Source organism: Ixodes scapularis, unplaced genomic scaffold (assembly GCF_016920785.2).
Source record: "Ixodes scapularis isolate PalLabHiFi unplaced genomic scaffold, ASM1692078v2 PGA_scaffold11__112_contigs__length_91849675, whole genome shotgun sequence".
NCBI classification, from domain to species: Eukaryota; Metazoa; Arthropoda; class Arachnida; order Ixodida; family Ixodidae; genus Ixodes; species Ixodes scapularis.
Window position 1 is genome coordinate 74392076 of NW_024609837.1, and position 10860 is coordinate 74402935.

Consider the following 10860-nt stretch of genomic DNA (forward strand, 5'->3'; position numbering starts at 1 on the left):
AATTCTCACTCGGCATCAACAGTTTTATTTATTAATGTAATAGCGAAAGACAAGATGTATGGACTTGAGTACGGCTCAACAAGCACAGGTGTTGAGAAAAGTACTGAAGAAAACTCAAATGTCAAAATAAAAATAAGCTGGAATGTGGATACAATTATGGTCATGGTCATGAATACATTTAGCAGATTCAATATGAAGAATATGTGTTAGATGCAAGTTCAAAGAAACCTGTTGCATCTATATTCATTCAAATTACTTTGCAGAACCCAGCACTGCAGTGGGAGTTCGCTGAATGAGTCTACTGAAAATGAGTGTAGACGGAAAAAGCAGTTTGATCTGCGATAATGAGCATTACATAAGTGACATGTCATTATTACTGTTACAGTGCCGAATGTTCCAAACTGTCAGTCGCATCATTCTGTGAGTTCCCTCTGTACATTACAGGGTTTGGCTCTCTCGAATGCTTTGCGAGAAAAATGATGAACTGGAAATATCTAGAGCAGTTCTAGAAAAACTATTTCCAGAATCTTATCTCAGCATCGTAAAGAATATAAAAAGTTTCTAAAGACAAGGTTAGTGCAGGAGTTGAATAAACTAAATACTTCGTTTTTCGAAACCACCTTGCCGTAGTAAACGTATGAAGTTCCCCTAGGTAGAGCTAGTCATTACGGATGATTGTGCCCATTGCGTACCATAAAAATTTAATTTGCGACCTACAATATTTACAAACTCGATTAACTCTGAATAAGTGGACCACTTGGCATTAAAGATTGGCCTCACCATGACTGTCTGCCAACATCTACATAATAATTTCCATGAACCCATGTATTTCAAGAAAATATTTGGTGCGAGCTGCTTAAAACACAATAGCACTTTCTAACAAGTGCTGATTGTTGGGCAAGTTGGTAGGGTACGTTAGAAAACATGATTGCGCTTTGAAGACGGACACATAGGAAGGACAGACACCACAGAGTGCTAACTTTCAACTGATTTAATTCAAGAACCTCAGCGTAGAAACACACTGCGTCACCGCACCACATCTCAACCAATCCGTGGCCCTGCCACGGACCGCAAGTACGCCAACTCCTTATCCGCCAAGTCAATTGACGCCACACTGACACAACACGTGCCGGAACTATTTATAGCGTCAGCCTCCATAATCTCTCTAACAATCATATCTTTGTGCCTAGCAAGAACAGTAGATGCAAAAATGTTCCAAAAGCTGGGTGAATTCATGATTGAAAAGGTTTACTCCGACTTAACATAACAAATTATTAGCAAGAGGTACAGACGTTTCGCCACCTATGCAGGTGGCACCTTCAGTAAACACTGACACAAATGAGGTGAGGTCGACCAGTCTACTCTTCACACACGTCCCCGTAAACGTCCGGCAGGGGGCCACGGTTGGTGTTGCACACCGACGGGTCACGGCGAATGAACCAGGACTCGACGAATTTTCTTTGCCCCCACCTTTGTTCTCGGGCCGGCGTCGTCGCATTGTCTAGGTCGAAACTGTGTCCTGTCGTTCAGCAGTGTTCGACAAGTTCCGTCTTGGACCGCGCGGCCAAGACGGAACACAGAAGGGACGTTGCGTGGCCAAGACAGAACACAAAAGGGACGTTGCCAAGGCCACCCATGCCACGCGGTCCAAGACGGAACTTGTCGAACACTGCTGGACGACAGGACACAGTTTCGACCTGGACAATGCGACGACGCTGGCCCGAGAACAAAGGTGGGGGCAAAGAAAATTCGTCGAGTCCTGGTTCATTCGCCGTGACTCGTCGGTGTGCAACACCAACCGTGGCCCCCTGCCGGACGTTTACGGGGATGTGTGTGAAAAGTAGACTGGTCGACCTCACCTCATTTGTGTCAGTGTATACTGAAGATGCCACCAGCATAGATGGCGAAACGTCTGTACCTCTTGTTACTAATTTGTTATGTTAAGTCGGAGTAAACCTTTTCAATCAAGGACAGTAGACGAAGCAAATAATGGTTTGCACTCGCAGTCATGATCTGTCCTGTCACTGTCATGACTGCGGGTGAAAAACATTATGCTTCGTCTACTGTTCTTGAGAGGCACAAAGATAGGACTGTTAGCGAGATTATGAAGGCTGACGCTATAAATAGTTCCGGCACAAGTTGTGTCAGTGTGGCGTCAATTGACTTGGCGGATAAGGAGTTGGCGTACTTGCGGTCCGTGGCAGGGCCACGGATTGGTTGAGATGTGGTGTGGTGACGCAGTGTGTTTCTACGCTGAGGTTCTTGAATTAAATCAGTTGAAAATTAGCGCTCTGCTGTGTCTGTCCTTCCCATGTCCCCGTCTTCCAAGCGCAATCATGTTTTCTAACGCACTTTTTAACACTAATAGAAAGCCTGTAGTGGGCCACAACTTAAGCAGTTTTCCCATCATTATGAAGAGCAATTACACATATGTGAACCATGAATATAGGCCTGCACTGAATTTTTTTTCTTAAGCTGAACGTGCTATGCTCTGTTTACTATATAAATCTTTGCAGAGCTGACAATGTGCAAGTTCCTGTATTTTTTTTATATTTCACATGTCCCGACTGCTGGGTGTGGTAGGTACATAAGATTGATGACACCAACGAAACACAATGATTATTTTAAGAATTTGTTTGGGTATAGCACGAGCAAAGCGATCTGCGGGAAGTTATTTCTGTGATACCGTCGAACCTACATCTGCGGGCTTTAAGTTCACATGTTAATCATGTCTGCAGACTCCTTTTTGTAATTGGAACTCCATCCAATCCAAGATTTGAATATGTTTTTTTGCATTTTAGGCTTAGTAGTGCTTTTGCTGTTCTATTAATAGGTAAGAAGAATGCTTATTTCAAGTGGCATACCTAACACCTGGTGGCACGAGGACTCCCATGTCGTGACGCTGATCGAAAGTCACAGGCAGGGAGATACTGCGATGCTCTTGTTGCTGGGATTACCTCCCTCATGGTCCTGGCCAGACCACAGAAAAAGATTGAGTCCAAGCTTGTTGCCACTAGGATCTCCAGATCTTGAGGCACCCAAGTAGCTGAAAATAAAAACAAATCACAATCAAGTACTTGGCAGAGCTACATTAGAATGGCTAGCATATTCTTTCGTGATCAGCACACAGATCCTCTTATTTTAGTCATAGTCACCCCCCAGGACAAGGCCACGTAGGCGTTAAAAAGATGGGTACCGAATTAAGGCGAATGATCAAATGCATTCATTTAACCCTCTTTCGCCCCAACCTGAGAGACTTCTGTCAAATATTCACGTTCAACTGTAAACACTATAAATAAAACTACTACTGCAATGCAGAGCCGTATAGTGGGAGAGTTTAGCCAGTGGGTGTGGCAACGAAGGCGCCGGAGAGGAGGAAAGGGAGGAGAACGCCGAAAGAGGGATAGAGAAGGCAGCAAAGAGGAAAAGAGGAGATGACCACCATTTTGACGCAAAGCTGTCGGCACGGAGCACTGTTGAGGCTATGCGTCGTCTGCTACGGGCTTATTTATTTTTTTTTTTTGCCTGAATAAAAGTGCGTTTAAACATGAAGGAACTTCTTTCTTTAGGTTTTTAAGCCACCGAGGAATAACACTAAATCATTTTATTGCCAGGACCTGCCAAATAAAAGGAAAGAACCGAAATTTGAATATCGATCTCATGCCGGGCAATTGAATGAAAATGGCGGCCCTCCCCGCTCAGCTGGGAGCAGCCTAGAGTTCACGCGCATGCGCTCACACCTCTTGCTCTGTGCCGCGGGCTGATCAGCTCACTCGAAAGGGAGACGTTACGGCAGCGAAATCATAGACTGCCAGACTCTCCCCATATATGGCTCTGCTGCAATGAAAGATTTTCCTACCCCCGTGCTCAGCGAGAGTCGACTGGGGATACAACTCCGGTTCATACACTCGCTGAACATGAGGGTAGAGTGTACCAGCAGAGGGCAGGTGTCTGGATAGAAAGAGTTTAGTTGGCACACCAAGAGGCTAACGAATAAGAATGGGTGCTACTCTGAGCAAAATGCCAAAAAAGCGTGGATCTCGGCTTGACAATAACAGCGGCACACAGTACCTATTTTACTGACAAAGGGGTACTAAATCATTATTTTCAGCTACATAACTAAACTAGATATTCTTCCCGGCTTGCTTTTTAGGAAAATCTCTAAATATACAAGAACTATTAACGGCTAAAAAAAAAAAGCAATGGCAAAACCAGCAATCGAATTCGCCTGCTCTCCAGTACCACGACATCTATGGCAGGCAAACCTGCAGAATGAGCAAGCAGTTTAAAAAACAGACTATGTCCTATGTATAATTCTTTTTTATGCTGCAAAGCAAGCGCTGGAAGGAGGTTTCACGACATTAACGAAATTTCTTGCAATCAGTTGAGAACAAATTAGAGCAGTGAACTTGCCCTTGCTTCTGGCATAACGTTTTAGTGTTGCCCATGGAAACTCACATAAATTTGCAAATAAAAACAAAAAAGACAAACCTTCATAAAAAAAATCTGTAACTTTGGCAAAGAAAAGTTACCTTGAACAAAATATTACAATACAGTTGTACAGCGTCCATTTGTGTGCTTAACCAATATTGAGGCAAATCGGCAACAATGAAAAGAAGACGTTTGAGTACAATTAAGGGAAAGACAGAAAGGATGCATACCTACAACAAAAAAAATTTAGAACGACCACGGGCAGGAAACTCTGGTGAGGCTCTCGGAGCGACTCCCTGCAATGGGCCTGCGCAGACCACAGAACAAGATCGGTCAGAGCTTGCAGCCATAAGGTGCTTCATGCCATGAAGTTACAGAAACGGGTGCAATTGGAAGCAAAGTGCACTTCATTTCTCTGAAAAACGAAGAGTTTAATAGCTAGTATGCATTCATAAGGTGATACAGTCATGAATGCACAGACTTTTCAATGCAGTGCTGTATCACCAACTTGTTAAACATGCCGGGCAACACTAAAAACTGAAAGCATTATTTTAAACTATCTCAGCTTAAAGTTAACCACGACAAGAGGCTTCAAGCCATCCTTGCAAATTCAGTGCACAAAGCAAGCCATGTGACCTTCTAGTTGGACGCCATGGTACGTCCAGCTTATAATCATGTGCCATGCTGTTTTAGCTGCAATGGCTTATAGTGTCAAAAGTGGTCCAGCTTAAAGATACGCAAAGTATAGACGTTTATGAGTGGGGCCCTCACCTAGTCTGCAGCTACATTGCGAAATAGGACGTTCAAACCGGGATGTTCGCTGCCTGTAACAACACGACCAGCTTGTGCCCAGCGATTGTTCGAGCTGAATACATGTCCTCGAGAGTGCCAATATTTGACAAGCATTTCTATGAATGTTAAACATGACTGACTTACAGAGAGACTCCACCTCAACGACTAATGACTTGGGATAGCTAACTGAATACTGATATATCAACTAAATGCAAAACAATTACCTGGCAAGCATAACATTTTTCAAGAGGATGGGTCGACTCCGCATTAAGTTGAAGGAGTCGATGCGTAATAGGACAATACAAACAAAAATATGCCTTAGAATTCCTTTTGCACCCCCAAAATGATGTGTTTTTAAAGGTAAGGTACACAATGTTCTTGATTTAGAATGTGCCTCAGCTGTACAAATGCATATGCAATAAGGGCACTTGCCAAGCCTATTCTACTCAGCTCTGTGCAGGTTAAGCTAAGTTAGAGTATAGAAGTACACGCTCACTGACACCATCAGAAAGGCAGGGAGAAGTCTCCGTTGTTCCACCTCCAGCCCGTCTGCTACCTTCGATGACGTTTCAGCGCCTCATGAGCCTGGAGCGAGCACATCTGTCCAAAGCGGGGTGAAAAGCACAAGCACGTGCTGGAGGACGCCCAGCCATTCTCTTTTTGTCATCGGCTATACTACATATTTTTAGTAAAACATATTTTTAAGTGAAGAAAAGTATTGCAAATATGCAGTCCACCTTAAAGGTAACAACAGTTGCCATTCACCATTTTTTAAATAAGTGCTCCCACCTATCGGAACATCTACACATGCGGTGAGTGAGTGGGTTCAGGACTGAGAGGCTAGAAAACGAAACGCTCACAAGGCTTGTCTGGCCCTTCCAACCATGCGGGTACATTCGTCGCAAGTTCCTCATTTGTAGACAAAATGATTTAGAATGAGCAAATCTTGTCTACGCCCGAGGTAGAACATTGAATTGTGATTCTCCCATATTGTGCGAACCATCCTTCAACCTGCGGTACCACCTGCAAATGAACTATGTTGTGCTGTGGCACGCGTCCATGCTGCCTGCTTCAGAGGAAAACCACTGCTCGTGTTGAAGGCGACGTGGTACAATGTACAGGCAACAATGTTTAACGAACTAAAACAAAATTGATACCATTCAATAGACACAGATAGGCTGACAAAGAGTCGACACCATGATTGTTGTTGTTGGTTTTACTCTTGCATACAAACAAAAGTTACTTCCTCTTTCCTCCGATGTACAGTAAAACCCCCTTAGTTTGGTGGCCCCTATTTCTTCTCGAATCGGTCACAGAGGACATAATCGCAGCCACTGAATTCCGCAAAATTAAAGGTTAGCCAACATTAAGGGGTTCACTGTTCTTCTGAGTGTCACATGATGTTAACATTTCAAGGAGGCTGAAGGTATTGGTTTAAGAAAAAATTGACCTATGAAAAAAATGCCCTTCTCCAGGCACGCGAGGTTCTTTTGCACTACCTATAAGGTGGCAAGTTTATTTCGGCAGAGCTTTTGGTAAAACGGAGTCACAAAACTAGCTATACTTGGCGTCAACTATTTTGTGCTGCATTATAAAGCCAGAGTAGATTCCACAGTGCTTCAGCAGAGCACTGTTTGTTGCGAGAGCATATGTGGTTTATTTATTTATTTATTTATTGATACTGCCGGCCGCTAATACGCAGCCAAGGCAGGAGATATACACAATAAAATGCACTTGAAAATAAAATACATAGGTGTGGTGGCGTTACAACTCGTAGAGGAATAAAGGGCCAACATGTTGCATCCCATTTGCATGATCTAGAGAAACTAGCGCTGACAGAGTTGGAGCACTCCAAATATTAACAGCCGACTGTAGAAGCATTGAGACATGCACACATGCGAACTGTGCATTTCTTAAAGGTGGCTTTGAGCAAAGGTAAAAAAATATCTATACTTACGGCGGCCATACTTGCCTTTCCCAAGCACGACCACTTTTCCCTCGGTAGCACCATCCAGTAAGAAGCACCAGCAACACGCCCATGAGACGCCGCCGACTCCTGGATTGAATGACGACCCGCCTGAGGTCTTGGAAGGAGATCCGGAACACTGCTTTAGGCCAGATGTTGTATCTGCTGGGGCAGGGACTAAAAGTAAAAATTAACAAATTTATCTGAAGCGCTACATTCCTATAGGATGGCAGTATTTTTTTTTAGGCCAGTGATGCGCTTTAATTAAACACAAATGGTTGGTTTATATGATGAACCAGCAGCCCTTATTTTGCTTAAGTGTAACGCAGTGTCTAACGTTACGTCCGACGGAACCCGAAATAAAAATTAAAGTTACGCCCAACGTAACTGTCAAGCATTCGAGTTACGTCCGACGTAACCCAAAATAAAAATTAAAGTTACCGTATTTACTCGAAAATAGGTCGAACCCTATTTGTTGGACCCACCGAGAATAAAAAAAAAAATTCAAATATAGGTCGATTTTTGTTTTTTTATTATTACGAACAGTTGAAATTTTGGGCAAACGAAACAAACCTTTATTTACATCACTCTGAGCTAAAGCACGGGGCGATGCCAAAAACTTTATTACCGTCAGAACTTCTGGACATGTCATCGTCGTTCGAAGCTTCGTCAGCTTGGCAGTCATCCTCGCAAATTCGCAACAATACTTCACCGACACCGTTGTAAAATGATAAGAAGAAACGAAAGAAGGTGCAAAGCGACGAAAGACAAACTACAACAAACTAGACGCAAGCAAAGCCGCCGTGTCGCCATGAGCAACACGCGAGCGGAGCGTTGGCCGAGCCGCCTCAAACAACAAACAAAAGTAACCTCCGTTTTTGTTTTTTTTTCTTTTTTTTTTTTTTTGTTGCGCGTTTGCTAGGATGGAGGGCGAAATACATGGCGCATCGCGTTCCTCTCCTTCTCCGTTGCCCAGCAAGGGGAACGCTAGTGGCTAGAGGCGTGATGGCGAAACCCGACGCCCGAGATGCCCGCGATAGCGGCAAGGGCCACCACGCGCGCGGGCCATATCAATTGTTTTTGTGCACCAAAAACTTTTTGAAACAAGAAGCGGCGCGGCTCTACTGCAACGCCGGCTCGGTGACTCGATAGCTCCATGCCTCCGGTAGGGTCGCAAAATTTGGTCGCGAAAGCAAGTCAAAATTCTTTTGTCACAATTTCAAGAAAAAAAAAAAAAAGCTCGATTTATATTCGAATAAACGCGGTAGTCAGCCGCGCGACGAGACACACATTATGAAAGCGATTGGTGCGTGCGACCAAGCCGATGAGCGACGTTTTCTAGAAGCCCAAGAACCGAGCGGCGTAAGCAGCGAGAGTGAGAAATCTTCGTCGCTCGGCGCCGGCACTTGTAGCTTCTCGCCGTCGCTCGTCTCGCTGATCGCTATACTGCTTACACGCCGTTCAGAAAGGCGCTCTAAGTGCTTACCATTGCATTGGGACCAGCCTCACATCAAACCGTAACCAGTCTTGACTTTTTCTTTTTTTTAGCCGCCCAGGTAGAAGTTAACATCGTACACACCGTTTTCAAGCATGGCTCCTCGTTCATTGCTCGATTTACATTTTCGGTAAATGACAAACCGCAATGAAGCACAATTATTCTAGTTCAAAATTGTCACGAACACTTGGCACGCATGCTTACACTGTAGCGCACCTAACGTAATTTAAAAGTAGAACGAAAACGGGACGAGATTCGCTTACCGTTTCACGGAGACAGACGCCTTCGGATCCCAGGCCTAAAGAACTCGGAAGTCGCCGGCGGTCCGGCGATCGGACGAGGCAAGCAGACCGCGCTGACCCAGGCTGATCACACCTGGTTGAACTATGAGAGGCGCCGTCGAGTTTAGAGACAGAGACGCAGTAGAAACGGACCGCAAAACATCTGTCCCGTAACCGTAAACGAGCCAACGAACCACACCGCTCTATCTTCGCCATTGTTCGCCATCTCCGCGACGACCGGAAGTGGAAGCCGCAAAGTTAGAAAAGTCGCGGCAGCGGAAGCCACTCGGCGGAAGCTTTACGTTTCGGTTTCGCTTTTCTCCAACGCCGGCTACGGTCGCTACGGTTGCGGGCTGGTGGCTTTGCGGCTGGTTGCGACGACGCAAGGGGCCACGAAAAGACGCCGAGTTGTCAGAGTACGAGTCACGGCCCACGATACGAGCAACGGGCCGTTTGCCGCAGTCGACCGGCGATGCGGTATCCGCGGCTTGGTGTCACGATCGGTTTGTTGCCGTGCACGTTGATTCAAAGATCGAAGTTATGCAGTTCCGTTCCGGCAGTTCGACACCAGCCGCACCACGTTTTCCGGTGCATCGCACGTGGTGGCCTTTCGACGCATTCAGTGAACGTAAAGATCGTGCCCGCTGTCTTCGGTGCTGTGGAAGAAGTTGGGAGACGGAAGAAACATCAAAACCAAGGCGTTTAGGACTCCAGGCCGGGCCGCCGGTTCACTCTGAACGAGAGGCGACGTGTTTGTGCACGCTTTGAGGAAGCCTCCGTGTTTCGCCGCGCCAGACCTCGCCGATCGCGACCGGACCAACCGGACGCCGAGTCTGAGAGGCTCTTGCACAGCCAGGAACGGCACCGAGGTAGGAGCTGCTCGTTCTGCTCTACCATGCAGTGCTCGGAGCTCTCGGTGTCATTCGTGCTTGCACTGAAGCCTTTTTGACCCCTTCGGACGCGCAAGTCATACTTCGCAAAGGTTTGGACGGGGCCGCTCTCACCGAGCAGCTCCGCTATATTCCGCTTACTTATGATCGCAATAAAAGCTTGTGTTTGTTCTCGGGAAAAAAAATTGCGGGACCGCTCTCCGCGCAACGGACGAGGTTGGCCGCCGCCATGGTCTGAGCTGTTCACACGCTCCCGCAGCGAGCGCCTTGCGATAATCATCCCCGTTCCAAAACGCTATGCGCATTATGCCGTTTACATGCCCGCATATTGAATGCGGCAACTGGATTCAACGCGACCAAGTCGCATTGATGTAAACGCGGCTTATGTTCTTTTTCGACATGTATGGTGTATGTAACGATACCGGTGGTGAACGATGCACGTTTTTGTTGGAAGATGGCGGTCGTCTTTCTGCATGTATGATTTGGTTATACCGGTGGTCCTGTGGTATAAGCGTTTTTTGGAAAGATGGCGGTCGCCTACGTCATCGGACGCAAAATCATACCAGCCACACCGAATCATATCGGTAAACAAACTGGCTGCCAGTATAGACATACCCGGAGCCATAGCGTTGCCGGTATCTGCAGTTATGCAGAACGCCAAACCAAACTAGCTGCATACATAATAACAAGAAATTATGGTGGTGTCATACCAGAACTGTACAAGCAGCAGGTTTGTTTCTTGTACGTTTTTCCAATAGGGTAGTTCTTTTTCAACATGTATGGTGTATGTAACGATACCGGTGGTAAACCATGGACGTTATGTTGGAAGATGGCGGTCGTCTTTCTGCATGTATGATTTGGACATAACGGTGGTCGTGTGGTATAAGCGTTTATTGTTGGAAAGATGGCGGTCGCCTACGTCATCGGCCGCAAAATCATACCAGCACACCGAATCATATCGGCAAGCAAACTGGCTGCCAGTGTAGACAGACCCGGAGCCATAGC